Raw genomic sequence first — 25,628 nt, 5'->3', positions numbered from 1 at the left:
GATGTGAATAACAATCCAGCTAGGATGAACTAACATGTTTCAGATTTGGGATAAATAGTATTTTTGGGTGAAGTGATGATTAAACTTCTCTTTTCCACATGTTTTAGCCTAAACATATCAACATGGGATGCAGCAGGTCAGAGAGGAAAAAAAAATGGAAAAATCACTGAAAAAACAAAACAAACTTGGGAATAAAAGTGCATAAGTTTGTGTTAAATATGGGACAGTGGAGGATGATGTAAGTGTGCACTGCTCTGTGGTACAGCTCTGAGGAATTTTGACAATACTTCAAAAAACTGTCAGCAGCCTCATTACAGTCTCAGGAGTGATCTGTAATGGGCTGCTACTTCACATAAATAGACAGTAGTTATTTACTAAAGGAAAAGTACAAAAATCGCCACTATAAACAAAGCTGGCACTGCATATAGGCTGTTCCTTCCACTCTTCACTGGTGTTGATGTCTCTGCCACAGGTGTTTTGAAGGCAGCTGGGAAGACATTGAACAAGCATGAGTGACAGGATCAATAAATATGAACTTCTGAGAAAACCTAGTCACTAGTTAAAAAAAAATGGAGAAGCTGGTACAGACTAAGCACTAGGATTACACAACACAACTTCTTTATTACGTTTCCTCGGTGTGTGAAAACAATTTCCAAAAACCACAAACTGGCCATTTCACTCATTACATCTTGCTGCCAGGCTGAACCCTCGTTTGCCTTTAGAGTTGCCTCAGTTCTTCATGGCATAGATTCAACAAGGTCCTGGAAACATTTCTATGAGAATTGGGTCCATTTTGACATTATGACATCACACAGTTATGTTAGCTGCACATAAATTATGTGTATTTTTTTTTTTAATCCAACGTGTCTGACCTCACAAATGTGCTTCTGGAAGAATAGTCAAAAATTCCCATAAACACTCTTAAACCTCGTGATAAGCCTTTCCAGAAGAGTTGAAGCTGTTACAGCTGCAAAGGGTAGACTGACATCATATTAAACCCTGTGGTTTAAGAATGGGATGTCATTCAAGTTTATATGTATGTGAAGGCAGATGAGCAAATACTTTTGGCGATATAGTGTACAGCCCACGTTGATCTTGAGTGGGCGGGGCTAGTGAAACTATAAAGTGGTTTAACCAGACATGGCAGGAGTTACCCTCTCCATCAGCAAAGCTTTCATTAATCATGTGCTAAACAAGGTATTAAAAGTTTCTAACATAATACATACTCATGAGTTATGATGATAAATGAAGGTGCTTCTATACTTGCAAATGCTACCTGTTTCCACAATAAGTGCAGACTGATCACTGATCTCAGAGCAGTGAAACTGGAGCCAGCAGTAGCTTGGCTAGTACAGTAATCTCCAGTTGTTTCTCTCTTTGATAGAGATTGCACCTTACCATTGTGCTCTTGTTCTGCCGTGCATTAAAAAAAAATGTATGTGCACATCTGTCAGGGTACCTCAGTGTTTGACCTAGTGTTTTCCATTTGGACTTTTGTCACTAAGTTTCCCATGTATGTTTCCAGTTTTATTGTGATAACCTCTTGTCTTTGTGCATTATGTTTAGTTCTACTTTGTCTGGGTCATTAGGGTCACTAGTTAGATTTATTCCAGCTGTGTTCTCACCTATTTCCAACTGTTACGGCTGTGGCCATGAGGACCCTGTGTGGGCTGTTTTCTTTCTGTGTTTCTGTACTGTGCTTAAGACTCTTTCCAGGTCCCTCCCCTAATGAAGAGTAGTGAGCGGCTGATTGGACCATGGAGCGGGTGACTACCTTCAAAAAGCCGCTCTGACAGATCCACAGGGAGAGGGAGAGAGAGTGGAGCGAGCGAGTAGCTTGACAGCCGACGCGGCCCTGACCCTGGTTTTCCCAGCCTGTATTTTTATTGTGTATTTGTGTGAGCGTGAATTGTGAAAGCCGCTCCTAGTGCATTAGCTGAGAGCGTAGGCACTCTTGGGCTGAAGCGGAAGGGGTGAGCCGCCTTTTCTTTTGGAACCGTTTTCTCCTGTTTTCCGGGTAGGGAGTGAGGGATAGCTCTGTCATTTGTTTGTTCTGTTTCTTTCCTAGGGTTTAGTTAGTTTTTCTCTGGTGGGACTTAGTTGGTTTTGTTTATTATTTTGGCCTGGGCTCACCCTGGAGCTATGCTTCTTTTCCTTAAATAAAATCACCTTTTTACTCACAACTGGTTTGGATGTTTGGCTTGGGAACCAGGGCGGGGATTTGTCTCTCTCTCCTCCAACCTTATGTGCGTCCCTACACGCCTAGACTAGGGGCGTAACCATAGCTGGACTGGCCATCGGGCATACCGGGCACTTGCCCGGTGGGCCGCTGGCGATTTTTTGTTTTTATGGGCCGATGGATTTTTTTTTTTTTTTTTTTTTTTTAGGAAGGGTATATATAATGAAAGGTGTTGGATGGGCCAATTGGTCACGATCGACTCTGGGCTGGACCAATTACAGCCGAGGAGGCTGGATGCACCCTCCCCCTTGTTTAGCAATCACGTGATTTTCGCGCATTGCATGCCGGGAACTCGTGGCAAAACAATCCAAGTACCGCATCAAATGCAAGCATTTGCAGCACCGCAAAACGTTCATTCTCCGGTTCCAATACCTTCTTGTTTTTTCTTTGCCGCACAAAAAAGGAATGTACAAAACAAAAGGAGAACAACAAAGACAACAAAGACAGACTCGACGAAAAGACAAAGAAAAATACGAGGAAAAAAAATCAAACCAGTGAAAGGGTCAGACCCTTACGAGCACACAGAGTGGACAAAAGACGTCAGCGTGCTGCCCAACTTTCACCACGCTCATATTTATAATTATACGGTTCTTGGAGTGAGTGCATACACTCATGAAGTTTAGTAACTTCAGGTCACTGCAACAAGCCCAGGTACAGTTTACCGACGGATGGGTACAGGACCTTGAAATGCACCGTGTAGAACGAAAGACCATCATACGAACAAAGGTAAGTTTACCAGTCTCACAAATCGTCTTCATAAATACACATTCGTTAACCGTTTATTAATATAACCTTTGAGCTCAACGGTAATTAATTAGTAGTGGAAATAATTTCTGGTAGCATTACAGAAATGTAGCAATGACAATAATATTGTATGCTGTAATCGTACTGGACAATTAGTGATACAAAACAACTGTTTTACCCTGTGAATAAAAGTATATGTTTTTGTCAATGTACCATGGCAATAACAGAAGCGAAACGCAATATTGTGTCAGGACAATTCACTATTTATGCACAATAAATAAAGGAGCATAGCGCGACAATTTCTGTTCAGCGCCAGACTTGCTTGTAACCTATATCACCAATTATGTTAAGAAAAATGACGTATTAACTACAACAGAAGACTGACCTTTGTGGGAATGCTTGGAGCAGACTAACATGTGAGCTGGAGTGTTCTGAGACGTTATATTTGGTATATCCAGACCATCTGTCGGCTCTTACTTCGGAAACATGGCTTAAAAAAAATTTCTCTTCAACGACGTAATCCGATAAAAAAAAAAAAAAAAAAAAAAAAAAAAACGATCTCTTTACCCGTCGGCTTCCCGTGGCTGTCATGCGACCGGCTATTGCAGTTAATAATACAGCAGCTTCTTGGCATTTTTTGGGTTTCTTTTTATCGCTAGTACCTCTTGCCACAAGTTCCCAGAATCCTTTGCGGTTTTACCCCTGAATGACGTCACATTTTCAATCTTTATCCTGGTGGGCCAGTCTCTAGTCAAAATTCCCGGGCCGATTTTTTGTCCCAGTCCAGCCCTGGGCGTAACACCAACCCTCCTCATTATCCAGTTCTTTTAAGCCCTCAATGCCCCTGCATTTGGGTCCTCTCTCCATTTTCCACCCACTGAACATGACAGAATGACGAGACCTGTGACTCGAACACGGAATGGACCCAGCGGATTCTGAAAAATATGAGCTGCAGTAGTCAGCGCTTTCCTTTTTGGAAAGGAAACTGAGGTGGAAACCATGGTTCATGCCAGCTTTTCCTCCTTGACATGGCTCAGCAACTCTGCCTCCTGTCTGGGCTCTCCAGAGACTAATCACCCAGTTTCTCTGCTCCCTCCGCCAAGGGGAGGCAAGGCTCCCGCTGCTATTGCTCTTCTCATGCAGAGCACTTCCCTTGGGTGAGTGATATAGACATCCTCCTGCTCACCCCAAGTCAAAGATTCTGTTCACTCTGCTAAAGCGCTAGTGACTGTTCAGTACCCAGCTACATCCATAAAGACTGTTCCGCCCTCTGAGGCTTTCACGAAGGACATTTACGACTTTGAACCTGATCATTTTTCTCCTCCTGTGGTCATGCCAGAACCTCTCTCACTGCCTGTTTCTGCTTGCAGAGTGGTTCAGACCCAACCTACTACTACTACTTTAGTTTCCTGGCTTATGGTGGCTAGGGCACAGCCAGTCCCTGTCCTGGTTCCTAGAGGGGCTAGGGCTCAGCATGTCTGTGCCAGTTCCTCAGGTGGGGGCAACTAGTGTCCAGCCATCGCCTGCTCCCAGAGCGAGGGCAGCTGAGACACAGTCCACTCCTTCACCCGTACCTGTTCCTCGGGTGGGGAGGGCTGGTGTCCAGGGAGTTCCTACGCCTGTTCCTGCTCCTAGGGTTAGGGAGGCCAGGACCCAAACCATCCCTGCACATTTACCTGTTCCTCATATCGCTGTAATAAAACCTTCTTAGCCAGCCTGGAGTCCTGCATTTGGGTCATCTCTCCATATATTGTGAGTGTAGTTGATGGGCATTAGCCAAGATGGCATGTGAAACTGCTTACTTGTTGAATTCAGTTGTGTAAACCCGCAAAGAGCAGCAGGTCAGCTGAACACATCATGTACACTAAGAAAACCTACTGAAGCTCATATTAATTATGTAAGTTGTGATTATTTTCCCCATGCTGAGACACTACACAGGTCTTAGGGTCCCCCCACCTGCTGAATCCCACTGTAATACCATACTAATTTCTCTTTTTAGGAGTGGAGGTAAAGTTACTCTCTACAATGTAGGTAGCACGAAAAAAAAAATCTATAAAATTTACTGTATGTATCCTACATAAGCAGATTCAAACAGAGTACATTCATTGCAATTCTAATATTATATTTTGATAATATAGCATGGGGTTTAGTTACCGTTTCATTCAAGGAGATACCTTTAAAGTATTAAGTAGTATTAAGTTGGCTATGTAGATATTTTAATATACAGTTTGTGAATTTTCCCAACCTGAAATGACACATTTGTTTATTCTTTTTATTCATTTATTTTTTGACTGTGATAAAGCTGGAAAAATGTCCCTTAGTGTAAGAAACACACTAATTGGGTATCCCTTGATTATTCAGGTCAAAATATTTCTTTCCTGTCTAGTTATTGTCCTGGATACCAACAAAGGAGATGGTGATGTCGTCTTACCTTTAACATTGAGGTCACATGTTTTGTAGCTACTTTCTCTGTTAAGGACAATCACACAGTCGTATGTCCCCGTATCGTTGAGCCTCACATCAGTTAAAAGACATTCAAGCCGTCCTTTCCTGGCTAGCCGTGGATTACAATGTAGTCGCCCTCTGTAGTTCTCATCTGGGTACACTTCAGTGTCACTCTCACTGTCATAGAAGAAAATCTGTGTCGTCCTTCTCACATTCATTAGGTCTATTAGCAGGGAGTCAGGAGGCCTGTTCGTGTCAAAATGGAGCAGCCAGATCATCGTGACGTTAGTGTTTTCTTCTGCACGGTAGACCTCCTGTTTTGCACTCACAGTGAATTTAGTCTGACCTTCAGGGGTTAAAAAGAAACCAACACAGAATAATTAGGAGTAATTAAAAAAAATGCTCAAAACTAAATGAGTATATAAGCAAATAGCGGACAAATCAAGCCGTTAGACTGGGCGTTCAAATTCATTAAGCACACTAACAAGCTCAGAAGTTAGACTGCTCTAAAGAAAATAAATCTAAATACATTTTTTTAAAGGTTTAAAGTATGTACATGTCTGTATGTGTACATGTACACACCCTAAAAACAATTCATCAAACCTGTTACCACCACTTGATTAAATGCATGGCTGTAACAGAAAAACTCAAATTTATTATTGAGATACGTCTTCTGAGCTTTTGGGTTCTGTTGACTTAATAATTTTGGTAATTACATCAACCTAATATTGCACTACCACATGTAAGTAATGCTACTATTTAGCAATGTTATTTAGCCATTTTGAACTTTAGCATATGAATGGATAAGACTTATATACATATATTATAAATTTTGCTATCTAATTTCAATCACTTTCTTTTTTTTTTTTTTTTTAAACAGAGTTAGAAGCCTTTAAACTGTGAATACGTCTGTGAGAAGGGGTCCTGTAGAGTTGGTCTGTTTGCCTCACACGTTCTGTCTTTATAAAACTTGCCTAACACATTATATTATATTGTAAACTATTTCGGTTACGCTTGTGGGGGCGATCGTGGCTCAAGAGTTGGGAGTTCGCCTTGTAATCGGAAGGTTGCCGGTTCGAGCCCCGGCTCGGACAGTCTCGGTCGTTGTGTCCTTGGGCAAGACACTTCACCCGTTGCCTACTGGTGGTGGTCAGAGGGCCCGGTGGCGCCAGTGTCCGGCAGCCTCGCCTCTGTCAGTGCTGTCAGCCACAGGGTGGCTGTGGCTACAATGTAGCTTGCCATCACCAGTGTGTGAATGTGTGTGTGAATGGGTGGATGACTGGATATGTAAAGCGCTTTGGGGTCCTTAGGGACTAGTAAAGCGCTATATAAATACAGGCCATTTACCATTTGTGATAAAGCTTAACTGAAGTATCGCTCTTGATCTTAAGACCAGTATCTATCACTATTACCTTTCTTGGAATAGTTGCGTTTTTGGAAATACTATGTTAATATGACAATATTAATGATATCAGAATCCTTTATTAATTCCTAACAAAATTATGTAAACAGTTCCCAGGAGTCAAACCCAGGCCGCCTAGGTGGAAACCAGAAGGCTTAACCACCAGACTATATGGGAATATGTTAATAAGCTTTCAGTAGTATGATCCTGGCAAAGACTATGTGACTCTACTTGCCATTAAAACTTTACATAAGCAATGTGTGCTTTGAAAAGAAAATATTTGTGAAGCCTGACATTTTTTTGTAAAAATGGTCGAAGTTTCTCGGGGAAATAACCACTGCAAGCCTTGAATCTACTTTTATGGCTAAACTTGACCACTGGACCCCAAAACTGATGGATGTAGTTTCATCAAGGGAAGTGAGAATCGGGCAGATCAATGACATGCGTCTTGAAGTATGATAATTATTAAAACTTTGGCTTCAAAATTCAATTTGTTGGTTTATACTTATTTCAATACTTAGAGTTTTTTCTTAAATGGCACAATCGAAGTACCCACTGAACCTGGAAGAGAACCTTTTCATGGAGTTTGGTTGGCTTGGTGGTTATCACTATTGTCTCACAGCATGAATGGCCTGGGTTCAATTCCACCAATTTCTGTGTGGGTTTTACATGTTTGTTTGGGTTCTCCCCAGGTACTCCCGCTTCCTCTCACAGTTCAAAGACAGGCAGTTAGTGGTGGGGACAGGTTAATTGGAAACAATAAATTGCCCATAGGAATGAATGTGAGTCACTCTCTCACAACTTTGAAATCATGTTGCAAAACCCATTTATTCAGAACTGCATACCCTTCATCATGATTCCGTCTTAGTCACTTTAGGTCACATCTTGATCAATAATCGCCCCATATCACACACATGTCAGTGGCCCATTCAGCATAGGTGTTGGCCATTGCAAAAGGCTCCTTAAAATTTTTAAATAAGGAAATTAGGGCTTCACTTAATCATTTCAGTGTCTGCATGACAAAATAGAAGTAGAAGTGGAAGAGGGAAACAAATTTAATAACAAACTGGAAATTTCTAATTAATTATTATAACTTGAGTTAGATATATTAACCAAACATCTGCTTTGGGAGGAATATAAAACAAAAAAATAGTGAATCTGTTTTTATTGACTTGTATTATGATATCGTAATTTTAAAAAATAAATAAGAACTAAACTGATGATCTAAATGAATTAAGATTTAGTTAGGATAACAGTGTATGATATAATCCACTAACCTTTTTTTAGATTTTCTTTAACATACTGAAGAGTTTAAGGCTAACCTTGAAAAGCAGGTGTTTAAAAAAAATTGGTGTGCTGATTGGTGACCAGTACACGCCCAGATCTGACAATAAGACTACAATCAGTGTGGTGGAGGGAACAAAAATCCTTGAGGGACAGGACATGCCAAGGTGCTGTGCTCTACACATGTGCATAATATCACATAATAGAACTCTGTTACGCATTGCACAATACTGTTAATTATGTTGTTATGAAAACTGAGTCTTGTATGTGTAAAACTGATTTTAAATGTTTTTTACTGCATTATATAAAAGAAAGATGCAAGACTTTAAGAGGTTCAGAGTGCATAGAAAGTTAACATGTATTTAACAATTGGTTGAAGGTAGTCCTTTTGCTAAATGTTTTTTTTTGTAAGTGGAGTTACAGATTCAACACATTTGTTACTGTGGCGTTAAACACATAAAGGCTGATTGTGTAAATTTACTTTGATGTTACAAACGATTTACTGAAGGCTAATGTGTTTATACATTTTGGGGAAAAAACATTTCAAGTTTATTTTCAATGTTTAAACATAAAGTGTTGAAATATCTACAGTTACATATAAAATCATTAGTTGCTTAGACAATGTTGACTTAATTTATTTAAGATTAATTTATTTAATAACCTATTACAAATGCAAAAACAAGAAAACGCTAAAATAAATGATGATGAAGAAAATCAGCAAGTTAATTTTTTTAAATGATTAATGATTAACTTTTGTAATGACTGTGATTAACTGCATAACAGATTAAATACTTTTAAATAATGTAGAAAAATTGTTAAGGAACATATTAATTGGTTGACTTAAAAACATTTTAAGGTGTTTACTCAAAAGTAAGTAAGGGTTCATTAGAATGACTTTTGATTGTAGAGACAAAATTCCCTTAACTTTATATAGTTTGTGGGTTCAATATAATTTTGAAATAAATTGTCGTAACTCAAAAAATTAATTTAAACTGACATTTTTTTAGCTTACACATTTATTTTTAGAATGTGTATGCATTAGAAACAGAAACATTAGGAGCTACTCACCGACTACAGCACAGAAGAGAGTCGCTGTTAATGCTGAGAAGAAGAGAGCTGTGCAGCCTGGCATTCTTCATTGAGCCCTAAAGAGTGAAACCGCAGAACGAGAACATTTAACTACATCATTATTTACAACATTTATTAAATAACTCATATCACAGCTCCAGTAGACAATCAAGTATTTTATTATATAGTGCATCTTAGATTATCAGCTGTTATGTAATACATTTATTCTGACACGTTTTTTTGTTGTTTTGGGGTTGTTGTTTTTTTTTTTTTTAAATCTTTTCTGGACATCTGGCAGGAACACAGGCAAGCAACACATGGAAGGAGCAGAAAATAATTTAGGCCCTGTCAATGCAAGGCGGAGAAATGCAAACGACTTTTTTTTTTTTTTTTCAATTAGTTGTGATGTTTTCGTGGGTTTCAATTTCAGGCCACTGTTGTTATAACATTCCATTTTAAAGCATACAGATGTCAGGAAAATCGGGAGATTTCATTACACTGTATGATGCAGCAGGCCTCAACACAAATGTACTTACTGTCGTGTCTTTGTTTCCCGACTCGGACGCAGAAGCAGCCTCAATAAAAAGAAACCCAAACTTTGATCGTTCTCTCAAACGTTCTGCGGTAGAATCCACATTTCTGCTCATCCAGAGCTCCGACTGTTCATCCAGCTGCACATGGCTCCCAACATGGGGAATAAATAAATGACGCAGCTTTTCAAGCAGAAAAAACTTTCAGGACTTCCTCGTTAGTTCAGCCGAAAAGCCCTGCCCACCCTTTCAAATTTGCACACGTCTCAAGCCCGTTTCATAATTACAGCTGTCCAACACACTCAATCAAACGCGGTCTAGTATAAACTTCATCTTTATTAACCGAACAATCTGTAACAGCGTTTGACAATATTTCAAAATAATCACTGAAATATCCTTTACATTTAAAGCATTCGGTCCCTACAGCTGTCTGTTGTTACATCTGCTTCGCATGTTTTGCTGTGGTTCCCCATTATGTAGCAGGCGCGCGGGGGGTGACTCACGGCATTTCCCTACACACTTGTTAAATAGCGGAGTGGTAGAAGTCTGTTGTCAGAGTATTGTCTGAGCAAATGGTAATGACTCAGTCCTGTTTCGTGTGGAAATCCTCCAGTAATCAAAGTCTTTTTGGGATTATTTTCGCCTGTTTTACTGCCACCTTGCTTCGCTGTCACCCCAGCCGTCCACAACCTGAGGGTCACTTCAGCGCTCGCCAGTCTGCCTTACCTTTCCTTCGTTTGTCACCTTTGGATGTCAGTCACCCTGCCCGCCTACACTATCATGGCCAACCCCGCCACGAGGTCCACGCACCTCGTCCGAGTCCTCAGTAAATGTGTGACAAGTAAGCGCTCCAATTTTTAGACTGAAAAAAAGAAGACTGACCACCTTCTTGGGTTTATGTGTTTTGAATTTAAGTGTTAATTTGACTCAGTTGTTTAAGTTGCTGCCAAAGTAAAACATCTGTGTGCAACCAATCTCACCTTTCCCTGTTTACTAACGCTCGAGTGTCTCCGTGTGCGCGCTCCCTCGCCCCCTTAATGTTTTTGTGTTTTTCATTCTAAATAAATCTGTTTCACTACTACCAAGCGTGTCTGAGTGATCTGCTACCGGGGTCCACTTGTGTTATTTTTAACAACCGTTTGATGCATGTGTGGCGAGACGAGGTTGGGATATAAAGTAAATACTCTTTGCAGTTTTAAAAAGACAACGCCACCCTGGGAATTTCACCCAGAGAATACTGAAAGTAACACCAAATCACCAGAAAGGCACTTAGGTTCGCTATACTCAATCCAGAGACGAGGTTCAATGATCAACAAAATAATTGATTAAGAATTATTTAAAACACCATATAAAAGCACAATCATAAATATTCAAGTACAAATATGCTTAAAAAGGTATTCAGAGCTGAGGCTTACCAGTGGAGGGGCAGGGATGCCACACAACTAAAGAAAGAAAACACACCAACACACAGGTGCAACACACTATCACACTAATAAACTAAACAAGGCGGGTGTGTACACTCAAGGGATCCCACCACCAAGGCACCCTAGTCTCCTCCACGTCGGCACTCCGCATCTGAATAAAAGAAACAAAGAAAATGTTAATATATTACAACAAACTAATGTGTAGCACCGGGGGATAACCCAACTGCAGGACCACACTGGTGATCTACAGCTAGAAAAAGGGCCTCCCACCAGTGGTGTAACAAAAATCCAAACTACAAATCAAAAGCAATAAAACATACAATCTGAATAAAACTCTAAAATCTGGAGCAAACGGAATCGCCGTACTGCTCCAACTTGCCGTCCACACGACGAAAAGTTAACAGTCAATCAATATGCACGCCAGCTGACTCAGATAACCGGCATGCATATGGCCGTTGTCCACGCCGACGTCCACTGTAAAAGCTGACAGCAGCAGGGAAAGAATTCTCACAACGGGAACAGACGGTAAAAGCACAGCAAGGCAAAACAGCAGCACTTCAGTTCGCGTAGCTTGGCGCAAAACTACGGCCCACACTTCCTGCGAAACATAATAAATAATTACTATAAAAGAACAATAGAAGGCAGAGAGCGTAACAAAAGTTGATTACGTACCAAGTAAGCCGGGTCACAGAACGTAAGCAGAATAGCTCAGGAGGCTTCTATAGTTACGACCAGCCGCGATGGAGACTTCAAAGGAGTAACCCACAAATGATCTCTACCACACCGAGGGGAAGTCAGGTGACCAAAAAAGAGATCACAGGCAAGCGATGCAGAGACACTCATATGGCCACTATTTATACCAGCGCCCCCTAATGGGCCAGGCTGAAAGTGGGTTGGACCGAGGGATAACATTCATCCTGCCACACATGGTTACAGGACACATTATTCAAAAATACTTTGTACTCCTCATCCAGCGTGGACGGACAGGAAGTTCATACAGACTGGGAGATGAAATAAATGTAGCTGCAGACAGAGCATAGAAATAACGTAAAGTGACAAAACGTGTTAGTTGTTTGAGGAGTCACATGAGTATATATGTCACTAGTTTAATATTTAATCAGAATCAGAAATAATAATGATGCTTTACTGCTTTGAATGGTTTCTGTTTTGAGATGTTGGGCCGCAATTTAGCAGAACAAACAACAAACACATAAAACAATATTAAAAGCTCATATTTCACATTTCCTCTTTTACCACAGTGAGAAGGGCCTTGAACTGTGTGGGTTGTGGGGAAGGGGAACTATGTGTTCTAACCAATGACCATAATTTAACTGCAAAGTCTGTCAGTCTTGTCAGACACAAACAGAGTTCAGGGAATTTATCCAAATTCAGTTCATTCAGGTTTTCAAAGATTTGGGTTTACTGTATATTGCCGCTATTATCAGTGCCGGCTTTTGATATGGGCGACATGGGCCGTAGCCCAGGGCTGCATCGTGGTGCATCATGTATTAAAAAGAAAAAAAGGTTGCTCGCACCCTTACTGCCCTGACATCATGCCAGTGCATTCTTGCGATCGCAAAGGCCGTTTTCTATTGCCCATTTGCGTACTGGGTGCCCTCCATCCATGAGGTGCGCCTGCTGCTTGCTGCACAGGGAGGAGAGGGGCGGGACGGCGGGGATGCTCTGGCTGGCTGCGGCATCTAATAACCAACTCGCAATATAAAACAAAATAAAAAAACAACAAAAAAAAAAACAAAAACTAGGGCTATCAAGGTTAACGCCGTTATCGCTATTAAGGCAATTAAAATTTTTAACACAAGCAACCCATCTGCAGCGCAGAATGGACAAACTTTGAGGGAGGGAGTGCACCAAAACAGGCTAGGACCAGGGGTGGTCCTAGCCTGTTTTGGTGCTATTATCTACAGCTGACCCGAATTCATCAAATTTTGCAAACACAAAATGTTGTTGTGGCGATTAGGAGGTTGAAGGTTTCACAGTCACGGGGTAAACCCCACAACGCTGCCCTGGGGAATTCCACCCATATTCTCTGGGTGAAATTCCCCAGGGCGGCATCGTGGTGGGGGCGTTTGAAACACTGCAAATTACTAAGAAGGCACCCAGGTCTGCAACACCTGAGACACGGGCGTGGTTCAGAGTGTAAAATAAATAATTTATTAACAGAAATGTAAAACAGACATCAGAAGAGCCAATAATTTATTTGCGTGTGCTGTTAGCTGTTTCAGAGCTGTGGCTTACCAGTGGGCGATGCATAAATAATCACAAACCACGGATGATCTTACCACCAGGGCAAGTAGTCACCTCCACTTTAGGCCTTTAGATCGTGAGTAAAAACACAACTTATTAATAGACTCAAAATCTGAAATCAAATATGTCCTCTGTGATTAACACTACTGCACAAACATATTGGTGACCTGCAGCTAATAAAAGGGCATCATTCCAGTGATTTAGCAAAATTAAGCATTTATAAATCCATCTTTCAGAAACCAAACACTCAAACTAACAAATAAATTTAATCTTCAGTTTAGAGCAGATGACCTATCGATTAGTACTGTGAAGATGTTACAGAAACAAACTTCACTAATTAGATAACTTACATTAAAAAAAACATTAATAGCTTCCATAGATCCCACATGTGGTTTAAACACTGTTATAAAAAGGAGACTTCAAAACCCAAGTAAAACACACAGATCAAATGTTCTGGGTCACCACAAAAATCTAACACAAAAAGCTGACTCTAAAGCAAATTACTGCCCAGTTACTGAAAGGACAGGAGGAAACCCAAACAAAATGGAAAAAAGGCAGCAAAGGCCAATAGTAAGCTTCTGCAGCACCAACCCTTGAACACAACTCTTAACTTAACTGAGTGCAATGACTGAATGTACAGCACAAAATAAAAACATACTCGTAATCCACGGGGGGAAGACTTCAGAGGAAACAATCCCCAGGTGATCTCTACAAAAGCAATCAACCAAAAATAACTATAAATAAAATAAAACAAAATAACACCTACTACTGATAGTAGGACCATGTCACATGACTGGCCACTAACCAGTCATTAGCAATTAGCAAATATAATATTCATTCTGCTTTGCATATTTCGCACAGCCCAAAAGTGACATTTACACAGCATACAACAAAGTCAAGTACACTTATTAAGGCAGGATTGTATTACTGCAGCTCGTAATGGGCCAACGTGTTGGTGTCATCTGCAAGCAAAGAAGTCCAAATGTGACTTAATGGCGCTCAAAAATTTAGGCGATACATTTCCACATGGGGGTGAGAGGTCATTCATCAGGGACACATGTGTGAGTCATTGTACTTCAAAACCATGTTTTAAATCAAAGTTGGGGAATGGTACGAAGAGGCCCACACAGGGACTATTGTAAGATTGTTCAGGGGTATGAAGGTCATTCATCTGATGCTCCAAGTTTGTTCTCTTCTTTATAACATGGTAGTTAAAAATAAATAAAGAATGTTCTTGTGCCACTGTGATAGCTTTTGATAGGTATTCATGGCTCATTTTCAAAAATGCACTCCTGCACCAAATTTTTGGAAAAATTTATGTTTAATTGATATTGGGCATTTTATTTTACATCTTAGTGTTCTGTAACATTTTTGGGGTTGTCCAAAGGATCCAAGGGAGTGGCTGCTTTTTGTCTCATTTTAGTTTTATTCATTTTAGTTTCTTTTGCAAGGACAGGAGGGACACTGGAGTGAAGAAGCAGCCAATGTTTGACTGCCATCATGGAAGGAGATGAGCAACAAGCAATGATCCAATGCATACAGGAGTTGGAGAATGAACTTGGAGACTTGAAAACAGCATCTGTGGGTACTAGGTTTGTCAGCTGTCCCGTTTTAGCTGCGACATAATGAGCAAAATTGGTTCATCCCTTATTCTACCTTAAATGTCACGTATATTGACTGTTACTTACGATATCACATACAGTTCATATTTACACTATGTCCAGCTGGTTGTGCATTGTGCTTCGGCACACCACAGCGTCCCTTATTTGATAGTTAAAAAGTTGGCAGACCTAATGGGTTCAACAGGAGCTACAGGAAGTGAGTCAGAGACTGAGATACAACCCTGTATGACAACATGCTCACTGACTCTAGATGACTGGATTGAACAGATAAGAGACCTTGTGCACACAAGAGGCCAAACAGAAGAGGAGCAAGCTCAAATTGTTTGTAATGTTTTAGAGGGTAATGCCATGGATTGAGATACAGTGGGGCAAGAAAGTATTTAGTCAGCCACCGATTGTGCCAGTCCCCCCCCCCCAAAATGATGACAGAGGTGGATTGAGGATTGAGATAGTTTTTTGCCAAATGATCAAACAGAAAATGATGAGAAAATTTTTGGTGCTCTGAAAGAAACTTAAGGTTGTTTCGATTCTCACATTTCTTTGCAACACAGATTTTTCAACCGTAAACAATTAGTAAGCGAATCTTTTATTGAATTTTCTCTTTCTTTGATGGCCTTAATAGATCAAATTATTAAAACGGATGAGGAGGCAGAAAGAGAAGCATCAAATGATCTACGTGATCAATATTGTGACATGTCAGAGATAAGACATTGAAGATCAGGCTGGGAGACGATCAGTGCCAATCCACAGTGGACGATTCGTGAGATGAGAGCTGAAGCGATCAGTATAAGAATCAGGATCTTAGGCCCAGATATAATCAGTCTATTTCAGTTTCTGCAGATATACAAGCTTCTTGTGAAAGTTTAGATTCTAGATATGATTTAAACATTCAGAGCTCATACAATGAAAAGGTTCAAGTTAAGCCTGATCACGCAAACACACAGCTGCCCCTCCAAACTCAACCCCTCCCCTCCCCCGTATATGTGCACATTGTAAATGCATATTCAGAGCAGCACAATGTCATACCTTTTTACTTACTGTCTTTATATTTAGATCTTTTTAAATTTATAACTTGTAGTCCAATGGCAATTAAATGTAGTGAAATTATGTTCTGATGACAACTAACCGTTGTATGTTCTGAATTACAGTAAAGTGTCTATTCTATTCTATTTTGTTCTATTCTAATCTAAAAAGCTGTTTGAGCCAAAACACTGTAAAAAATGTCAGTCAGATCATTGAAGTCCTACATTCACCCAGTAAAATCAGTAAGGCACACTTTAAACTGTTTAACGAACACTCACATTTTATATTTCTAACTAAGTTTTTTTTTTGGACAAATGTTTGGTTTTAGAAATGATTTAAAAAGAATTCATATCTATAAAAGATGAAAAGACTTGGGGAGAAAATTGCCACTTTATGTAACGCCTCAGCTCTGAGTCATAATGGAATGAATGATGTGTTGTCAAAAAACAGACGGCCACTAAAAAAGACACACTCATAACTGTATAACTCTGTCAAATAGGTACAAATACAGATAGCTGGTGTTTGCTTTGAAGAATTGGCACCCGTTTAGTGGTTAGAAAGTCCCCTCACATTATCGAGTTATGCAGTTTCAGTGCAGAATAAAACAAACCAGCGGAGACTGAATTTTGTTTCAGATTATGCTAAACACAGAAAACAACAAATTATCCTAAAATTTGTTAATGTAAATTATTATGTGCAGTCATAGTGAATTTGAGATTCATCAGTAATAGAAACACATTTAATTAATTTTACACAAAAACAGTTTAAACTTTATTCCAGTCATGTGATCTGTATTTCTTCTTCAGCTCCTGTGAGAAGACAAAAAACATCCAGTGGCTGTTGTTTGTCCTTTCTATAACAATTTGAAAACAGTTCCGAATATTAAAATATAATAACACTAATAATGATTTACTTATAATAAATTATAGCAGTTATAATAATAATATATATCCCCTCTGCTGTTGCCTCATTTTACATGAACTTTTCATCCTGAAAAGGAGACCTAGTCTCTTTATTTTTATACAGCTTTTGTTAGTACAGTTTTGCAGTATTATATTAGTATATACACATATATATAAATATGCAAGGCCACCTGGGTTGGCTGGTAGACTGTTTACTTAGCCTGAAGGGCGAAGGACACTGTCTCAGCTGAACTATGGACACGCACACACATACACTTACACTGATAAGCACTCACACATCCCCCTCCCCTTCCAATGCCTTCGATGCTTGTTGCCTCCTGGGAACACGAGGCGGGTCTGGGCCCGCGCTGGAGAGTCGGCGCAGTGGCAGGATGGCTGCTGTGTTGCCTGGAATTACTCCTTATCCCCTACCCAACCCTGTTGCTGGTCAAGTGCTCTATAATGTTGTACTGTGGACATTTATGTGCTTTCTGTGTAGAGGAGTTTTTTTTTGTTTCCTGTTCTCATGCTGTCCTCCTGTAGCCCAGCATGAGTAGAGGTCTCTTTTTTTCCCTCTTGTACTTTCCCATTGTACATTTCAGTGGTTTTTGCGTAATGCAACCGTTCTCTGACTTGTATCCCCATGTGATGTCTGTGTTGTGTGTGTAAGGTCGGGGGGCGGGTTCATTCCACTGCAGGGCAACCTGCCACTGCATGTGGTGAATAAAATTTGAACTTGAACTTGAATTGTACTTCTCACATTTATCCTTTTTTTTCCCCCAACTATTATTTGGCATAAATAACATTTCACTTTATTTTGCTGTGTCATTCTGTGCCAGATGTGTCTGATGCAAAACTTAACTTCCTGTGCATGTGGATGAGGAGAAGCTTGCATGCATATCATTATAGGAAGATGGTTATGTTTCAGTTCAGTTTAAAGGTTTGGTCTCTTCATCAGAATACTCTCTTGTTACCATTTTGTCACTTCTCTCTTTTTTACAGACTTATTGTGTCCTGAGTTGTTCTTAATCTTCAATCAGCATTTTCCGGGTTCACCACAACCACATCGTCACAAACCTCATTGTTTATCTAGCAGTGCTCTCCTGAACTAGTTTCATTCTTGCTAATCTAAATGAGACTGTCACTGCATTATTAAGTGCTGTCAGGCAGCATGCAGTCTTACTAGGTCTAACTAGATGACAGTGTTTCTTTTTAAGTTGCAATCTCTTTGCCTTTTATCCCAGTTTAGTTATGTTTAAAAATAAAATGTAGAGTAGATTTCGATAGATATCAATTTCATCAGTTTCCACACTGACACATTCATATTCCAAGCACTCATTTAAAATGGTGGCTCCTCCCTTTCTGTAACCGTTGACACGATGATTTGTAGTATCAGAGTTTCATTCATGGCTTTCTTTCTCATGCATGAGGTTAACTCAGGGTGAAGACATTCAGAATAGATTAAACCGAACTTGATCACCTTTTCTGAAACCAAAAACATACTGCAGGCCTTTAAGGTGGCTGTAATTTAAAAAAAAAAATCTCATCATTAATAGCTTATTATAAGATAATCTTCAACCTTCCTTTTATCTCAAAAATGCTTAAAAGATTAGTTGTAAAACAGCTTATTGATCATCAAATGATCTTCTGATGGCCTCTGACAGTGGACTCATATCTGTGGTCGTCCTATTATATTGTATTGTGTTATATTGTATGTACACGCTCGCAAAATAGTTTTCAGTGTGGACAAATTGCTTTGTATTGTATGGTATTTTATTTATTTATGTAGCACTAAATCACAACAACAGTTGGCTGAAGGTGTGTTATATTGTAAGGTAAAGACCCTACAATAATACAGTCCATGTTTCTAAAGTAGAATCAGAATGGCGATCACTTTAAAATCTCTTTGTGCTGGTATTCATTTTTCTTTGTGTTTATACCTAAATGCTAGTGATGTGTCGGTCGCGAACAAAATGGCTCTTAGAGCCGGGTCTTTGACGTGAATGACGCGAGCCGGCTCCTTATCGCGAGCCCTGGGTTTGTTTTTTCTTTCTCTCACCCTCTCTCTCGCACTTTTGCTTCACTCCGCACGCGAGCCTTGTGCTTTGTGCTGGGAAGAGGGGGGAGGGGCGGTAGTTACACATGCTAGGTAACTACAGGAGAGAGAGAGAGAGAAAGAGAGACAGGGACAACAACGTCACATTAGAAAGGTATAGTAATCATCCACAACTATTTTCAGTTGCGGATGATAAAGGATTCAGAAAGTTTGTTCATGCAGGTCCATATGACAGAGAATATGCATGTTCTTTTAGTTTTCATATTTTAATTTATATTTAATTGTGTTGTGGTTTGCAGTGTTTTGTGTTGTTTCACTTTAAAGATGTTTAAAAGGAAAAAGCTGAAAATTTAAATAGTTAAAAGTTGAACCGCTAATAGTTGGCTTTTGTATTATATGATTTATTTATTACATTTTATGTGGAGTGAATAAATAAAAGTATATTAATAAAAATAAAAATACAAGTCAGCCGCACAGGAGCCCCACAGGGAACTGTGCTGTCCCCACTTCTCTTCACCCTGTACACCTCTGACTTCTGCTATAACTCTGAATTATGCCATATTCAGAAGTTTGCAGATGACACGGCCATCATGGGGTGTATCTGGGATGATCAGGAAGAGGAGTACAAAAGTCTGGTGAGGAACTTTGTCGCATGGAGTCACACAAACCACCTGCAACTCAACACTTCAAAGACCAAGAAACTGGTTGTGGACTTCGGGAGGTCCAGAGAAGGTCCACTGCCAGTTCAGATAGAGGGAGAGGAGGTGGAGGTGGTCAACAAGTACAAGTACCTCGGGCTGTGGGTGGACAATAAACTGGACTGGTCATGCAACACAGAGCACCTGTATAAAAAAGCCCAAAGCCGACTGTACTTCCTCAGGAGGCTGAGGTCTTTTAACATCTGCAGGAAGCTCCTGAGGATGTTTTACCAGTCGGTGGTTGCTGGAGTACTTTTCTATGCTGTGGTGTGCTGGGGGAGCAGCACAACAAAGAAGGACTCATGCAGGCTGGAGAAACTGATCAGGAAGGCTGGCTCTGTGGTCGGCATGAAGCTGGACACTCTGGTGACAGTGGCAGAGAAAAGGACATTAAAGAAACTGATGGACATTATGAACAATGCCGGGTATCCTCTGCACACGGTCGTAAACAATCAGAGGAGCCTATTCAGCGACAGGCTGCTTCTCCCAAAGTCAAAAACCAACAGACTTAAAAACTCCTTTGTCCCACACGCCATCAGACTGTTTAACTCCTCACTGGAGGGGAGAGGGAGGGGAAACAGGAGGACAAAGGAGGCGGGAACAACTGAGCTGTCGGTGCTTTTTTACACTGTGCAATATTTGCAATATTTGTTTTGTCTTTTTTTCTTATATTTGACTGTGCAATAATCACTGTGCAATATACTCACTCAAATGAGCAATCCTATTTATCCATATTGTATATTCTGTATCTATATATGTGTATATGTGTATATATGGTGTATTTATGCTTATATCCTTACTCTCATTCCCCTTAATGTATCTGTAACATGCAACTTCTTTCGGTGTTTTGCTACTGGAAACTGAATTTCCCAGAGGAACCCACTCGAGGGATTAATAAAGTTTCATCTAATCTAATCTAATTTACAGTGGCCCCTAGAGACAAAGCACGTACAAACTCCAAAACACGTACAAAACACAACAGAAGTGCTCCAGGATGCTCGGCACAGTGTTGAGCTTTTGTTACCTAGTGGCTACACAAGCCAGCAAGTACCAATGACCGGATTTGGTGTGTGGTAGTAACAGGTAAATGAACTTTTTTTTTTAAATTATTTGAATATATATGAGTGCTTGTGTATAAATACACAAACAATACACATATTCTTTCAATTGTATAATTTAAGTGATCTAGGTAGCTCTGTTTTGGAAGTTCAGTAAACGCTAGAAATGTGTATTGGTGTTTGTATGTGCTTTGGAAGTTGGACGTGCTTTTTGGAGTTTGTACGTGCTTTGTCTCTAGGGGCCACCGCACATATTTATATATAAAAATATATAAACAAAACCACTTTTTTTCCCATTAATAATTCCTTTTGTGCATAATTTTATATATTGTTAATAATAAATTAATTAAAGCAACAAAACAACCTGAAGAGCCGGTTCGGAGCCGAAAGAGCCGGTTCTCTAAAAAGAGCCGGAAATCCCATCACTACTAAATGCTAAGAGAAATATATGTGCCTCCAGCAGGATAAGGACTTTTGTCGCTGTGTGGGACTGTGGTTTCAGGTTTATATTGAAACAGTATTATACACAACACTTTTTCTTATGAGTATTGCAGTACATTACTTAATTACTGCCAGAAGAAAGTAATGTGTTACTCTATTCATTACATTACTATTGAATTTCTCTGTAAATTGACCTGAAACACACTATCTCATAATTACATTTCTTTTTTTGAGCAATGACCCAACGCAGATCACAACAAAGAGGGGAAATACCTCCAACAGAAACATTTGACTATTCAACATACAATTAATTTGCATGAATGTAATGACTTTAAATTTTAAACAAATATAAGAATGAAGACAACGGGGTTAACCCAGAACAGTAATGTTGTTGGTAATGGTGTTTTAGTTTGTTTGTTTCATAATTTGTGAATCTAGGTATTTACAGATTTTGTCTTCGTTTATATGAAAGAAAGTATACTGTGGTGGGGTTTGTTTGCTTCTTTGTTTGATTTTTTTGTATTTTTCGTTTTGCTTTGCTTTGCTTTTGATTGATATGTGTTTGTTTAATTTAAGACTGAAAGAAAATTAAATGAATGAGAGGTAAAACCTGAGGGGGTAGGGCCAAATAAGTGCGTACTTCTGCCTACTCCTTTTCAAACGAAAGAATGGAATGATATTTTTAATGATGATGAATGTACATATTTGAAATAAAAATGAACCGAACCGAACTGAACTTTGACATGCTTGCAGATTTTGGTGATAATGAGCCGATTAGAATTGATAAGAGATTGAATGAATAACTGATATCAATAATGGAATCGGAATCGCTAAATTCTTATCAATTCTCATCGCTAGCTATCAGGTCCTGGAGGGAGAAACTGGTTTGCTTGTGGCAGATCATAGGAGGGGAGAGAGTACTGGGATAAGATATCAGGGTTTGAAACCCTGTTTGAAGAGAGATTCTTTGGGCCCCTTGGAAAACAGATTGAAGAAAGAACAGAAACACCTTATGGCACAGAAAAAAAAACAAAAAAACACTCTACACTAGTAAACACACTCGGAGAGGCGTGATTACCACTTGGCTAAGCAGATGATCTAAGCGAGGGTTCCTGGGCTGGTTCTTAAGAATTAGCAGAGATCCTTTCACTGACTGCTGCAGGTGGACTGGAGTTACATCATACACTGGCCAATATGAACACAGCTGAGAGCAGCAGGCTGTGTAAAATGTGTTTTCCTTTTGATGTTTGCAGTCAGGTAATTCGTATTTGGGCACTAAGCATTTTTCAGTGCCTTTCAAACTGTGAACAAAGGAACACTTCAAACTGAGCTAACTAATTTAACTAAACTTTAAACTAATTTAAATCATCACAATTTGATATCCAGATATTACAGCTCTTGTCAATACTAGCAAAGTTTGATCATTTACCTGTTGTCTTCATCCTTAAAGGAAAGTTATCCAAATTAATCAAATATTTGGGACTAACAGACAATCTTGAACAAATGCCGAGTGTTCAGTGTTCGTCAGAGTTGTGAGTACAGCAGGAAAATTCACAAACAATACCGCTCAGCAAATTAATAATGAAACTATTAGTTGGCAGCATTGGTTTTGAAAAACAGTGGGAGACAGTGAGTCAGGTAAAAAATTACTTTTCCAATTTCTCAGACTAAATGTCCCTCCTGCTGATGCGGCCTTGAAAACCGCATCTCTGCCAGTTTCATGTTTGAATCTGACTAATGTCTTCTCGTCAGTCTCTCCCAGTAGACAGAAAAGCAGTCGCTTTTGTTCAGATGCTTTGAAAATAGGTCAAATTTTTATCTAATGTCATCAAGTGCAATTATAGGTTGTGTTTGGGACATGCACACTTTAGAAATATGTTGTTTTTCTTTGACACTGTTGGATGAGCAGTGTTAAGTTTATTTACAATCAAACTGTTTTCAGTGGTAAAAGAGTAAATTTCCTCTTTTATTTTTTTACTGTACGCATATAATTAAAATGCATTTACATTTATAATATTAAAGCATTAAGCACAAAGTATATAATATTAAAACAATAACAAATGAATAAATCTACACAGAACAGTCATTCAGTTCAGTTCAATTCAGTCAACTCAAGACATTTCACACTATACGGTAAAGACCCTAAAATACTGGAGACAAAACTTCAACAATCAGATGAGCCCCTATGAGCAAGCACTTGGTGACAGTGGGAAGGAAAACTCCTCTTTTAACAGGAAGAAAATTTGGATGGAACCAAGCTCAAGGAGGGGCAACCATCTGCCATGACTGGTTGGGCATGGGGGCAAGAAGAGAACAAAGGAGAGCATAGAGAGACACATTAATGACATGCAGCAGTGGTGAGTAAAGAAAACAAAGAAAAGCGTTAATGATAAGAAACGATCAGTGCATTATGGGAGGTCCCTCAGCATCCTGAGGCTATTACACCAGGACCAAGGCTCAGGGTCAGCTGATCTAATGAAATGTATGTATATAGAACTTCTTCAATCCCTTTGCAGCCAGAATGGAAGAAGAGCAGCTGAGAAAGGTCTGTTCACATCTGATGTAACAGATCAACCAGTTAATCCAAAGACACAAAAGGCACATATGAATTAGTCAGGCATCAGATATTTTGTTTTCTTTATGTTCATCCTCACTGTAAATCTGTTTCACACTTACCAATGCACCAAATTCAACTTTCGGAAACATATTAACTTATTACTTATTATTCTCCCTCACAGTGAACTTGTTAATTATTTTGTGCATATTTTCAGAGTTTTTGATCTCTGATAAAAAGAATTATATGCAGAAAAGTAAAAGTTCTTTGAAACAGATATAAATATATACACATTATAAACAGTAGGAAACTCTTCAGAAGGCCAATTTGGGCAGGCAGGTTTGTGTGTGTGTGTGTGTGTGTGTGTGTGTGTGTGTGTGTGTGTGTGTGTGTGTGTGTGTGTGTGTCTGTCTTTGTTGGGGGGAAATGTAAAAATTACACAAACTGTTTTAGAAAATGTAAAACATATTTTTTTAAGAGTTTAAGAGTTGTATTTAGTGCGTTTAAAAACATCTGTGTGGCTTGTTCACTATGTCAGCTTTGTGTGGTTTTGAGGATTTTGTAAAAAACAAAACAAACAACTTTAAAGGAGATGTATTCTGCTCATTTCCAGCTTCATGATGTTAATTTTAATTTCAATTCAATTTTATTTGTATTGCACCAAATCAAAGGTCATTTCAAGGTGCTTTATATTGTAAGGTAATAACCCTACAATACTACAAATAACTGGGTGTTAATGCATGATTTACAATCCAAAATAATCTTTATCTTAGACCAGATCATGGTGCAGCCCCTTAGCTCATCCTGTGTTGGAAACCAGATGTTTTAGGTCCTCCCCTTTGAGTCCAATTTAATTTAAGCAGCTGCCCCTTATAAACAGAACATTTCAACAGTGGGTGGGTGGGTCAGTCTGAAGCCTGTATTTTTGGCTTCTGAAACTTTGGCCAAGTCTAACATGAACGTCAATCACTAGAACATTACATAAGGAAAAGCAGAATAGATCCACTTTAAAAATACAAGATGAAGAACAAACAAAAAAAATTGTTTGAAAGCATACGAGCTAACTACATTAGTTTAATAATCTCAGTGTATCATTATACAAGAAGGAAACTGTTACAAGACAAATGTAAATCAGAGAATAACTCTTCTGTCACACAGACTTTGACCTCTGATATTGATAGTGTTTTTGAAAAGGTATCACAATGGTCAAGTTAGTCTGTAATATTTAACACATAACCATCATTTAAGTTAGTGTCAGTGCTCAGTGCGGACCTTCTCAGTTCACAGATGAAAACAGCACCATGATGAGGTCTACTGACTAACATCTATTTGAGGTACCTGATATAATTAATTTGTAAAAGCATCCGATTTTTCACATTTAGTGCTTTGTAACATATTCATGAAAATGATATGTGTTAATACGCACCAAAAGAGTTTTTCCCTTCTTCATTAGTAAATAACAGAGTTCCTTCTGGCTGAGATTTTACATTTAGATGGTGACTACATGCATAAGGAGACAGTCTTATCCAACCAAAGTGAAAGGAACCAATTCTCACTATTTGGTAAACAGAATTTATACTGTACTAAAAACTGTTTCCACATAGTTTGAATACAATTTGTATTTTTTTTTCTTGGCTCTGAGAAGAGAGAAAAAAAAGTGCAAAAGCCAGCACCAACACAAATATTAATAAAAATCAGTGCCCTCAGAGTTTATCCACTTTACAGTGCACCAACAACATCTCCACACCCCAACAAAATTGGTGACAGAGCAGGTGTCAGTCAGTAACGTTGATGCATTTTATTTAAAAATAATAATAAGGCAAATTAGGCTAAGGTATGTTTGAGTAAACCTCCACAAATTGTGGATTTTTCA

The 25,628-nt window shown here is 39.2% G+C and overlaps 2 protein-coding genes and 1 long non-coding RNA gene across 5 annotated transcripts in view; 1 reads left to right on the top strand and 2 right to left on the bottom strand.

Moving 5' to 3' along the window:
* Positions 1-9: 9 nt before the first annotated feature.
* On the bottom strand, positions 10-9,884 carry LOC309702773. The gene is made up of 4 exons (XR_014275725.1): positions 9,719-9,884; positions 9,183-9,259; positions 5,415-5,774; positions 10-487 (listed from the first exon to the last, which is right to left on the bottom strand). It is a non-coding gene; the product is annotated as an uncharacterized lncRNA (long non-coding RNA).
* LOC309702744 (CD276 antigen-like) overlaps positions 2,705-25,628 on the top strand; it is a 132,573-nt gene continuing 109,649 nt past the window's right edge. For all 3 annotated transcript variants that reach the window (XM_082527380.1, XM_082527378.1, XM_082527377.1), the window contains exon 1: positions 2,705-2,965. The gene's annotated coding sequence lies outside the window, so the exon portion shown is untranslated. The remainder of the gene's footprint in view (positions 2,966-25,628) is intronic.
* The window catches only part of LOC309702719 (uncharacterized protein), a 137,127-nt gene continuing 129,067 nt past the window's right edge, over positions 17,569-25,628 (bottom strand). The window contains exon 11 of the transcript XR_014275703.1: positions 17,569-17,683. The gene's annotated coding sequence lies outside the window, so the exon portion shown is untranslated. The remainder of the gene's footprint in view (positions 17,684-25,628) is intronic.

The sequence above is a fragment of the Aulonocara stuartgranti genome (assembly GCF_965226115.1).
Source record: "Aulonocara stuartgranti genome assembly, chromosome: 3".
In the NCBI taxonomy this organism is placed as follows: Eukaryota; Metazoa; Chordata; class Actinopteri; order Cichliformes; family Cichlidae; genus Aulonocara; species Aulonocara stuartgranti.
Note: the sequence above shows the minus strand (reverse complement) of the source record. Positions and strands in the feature narration are given on the sequence as shown.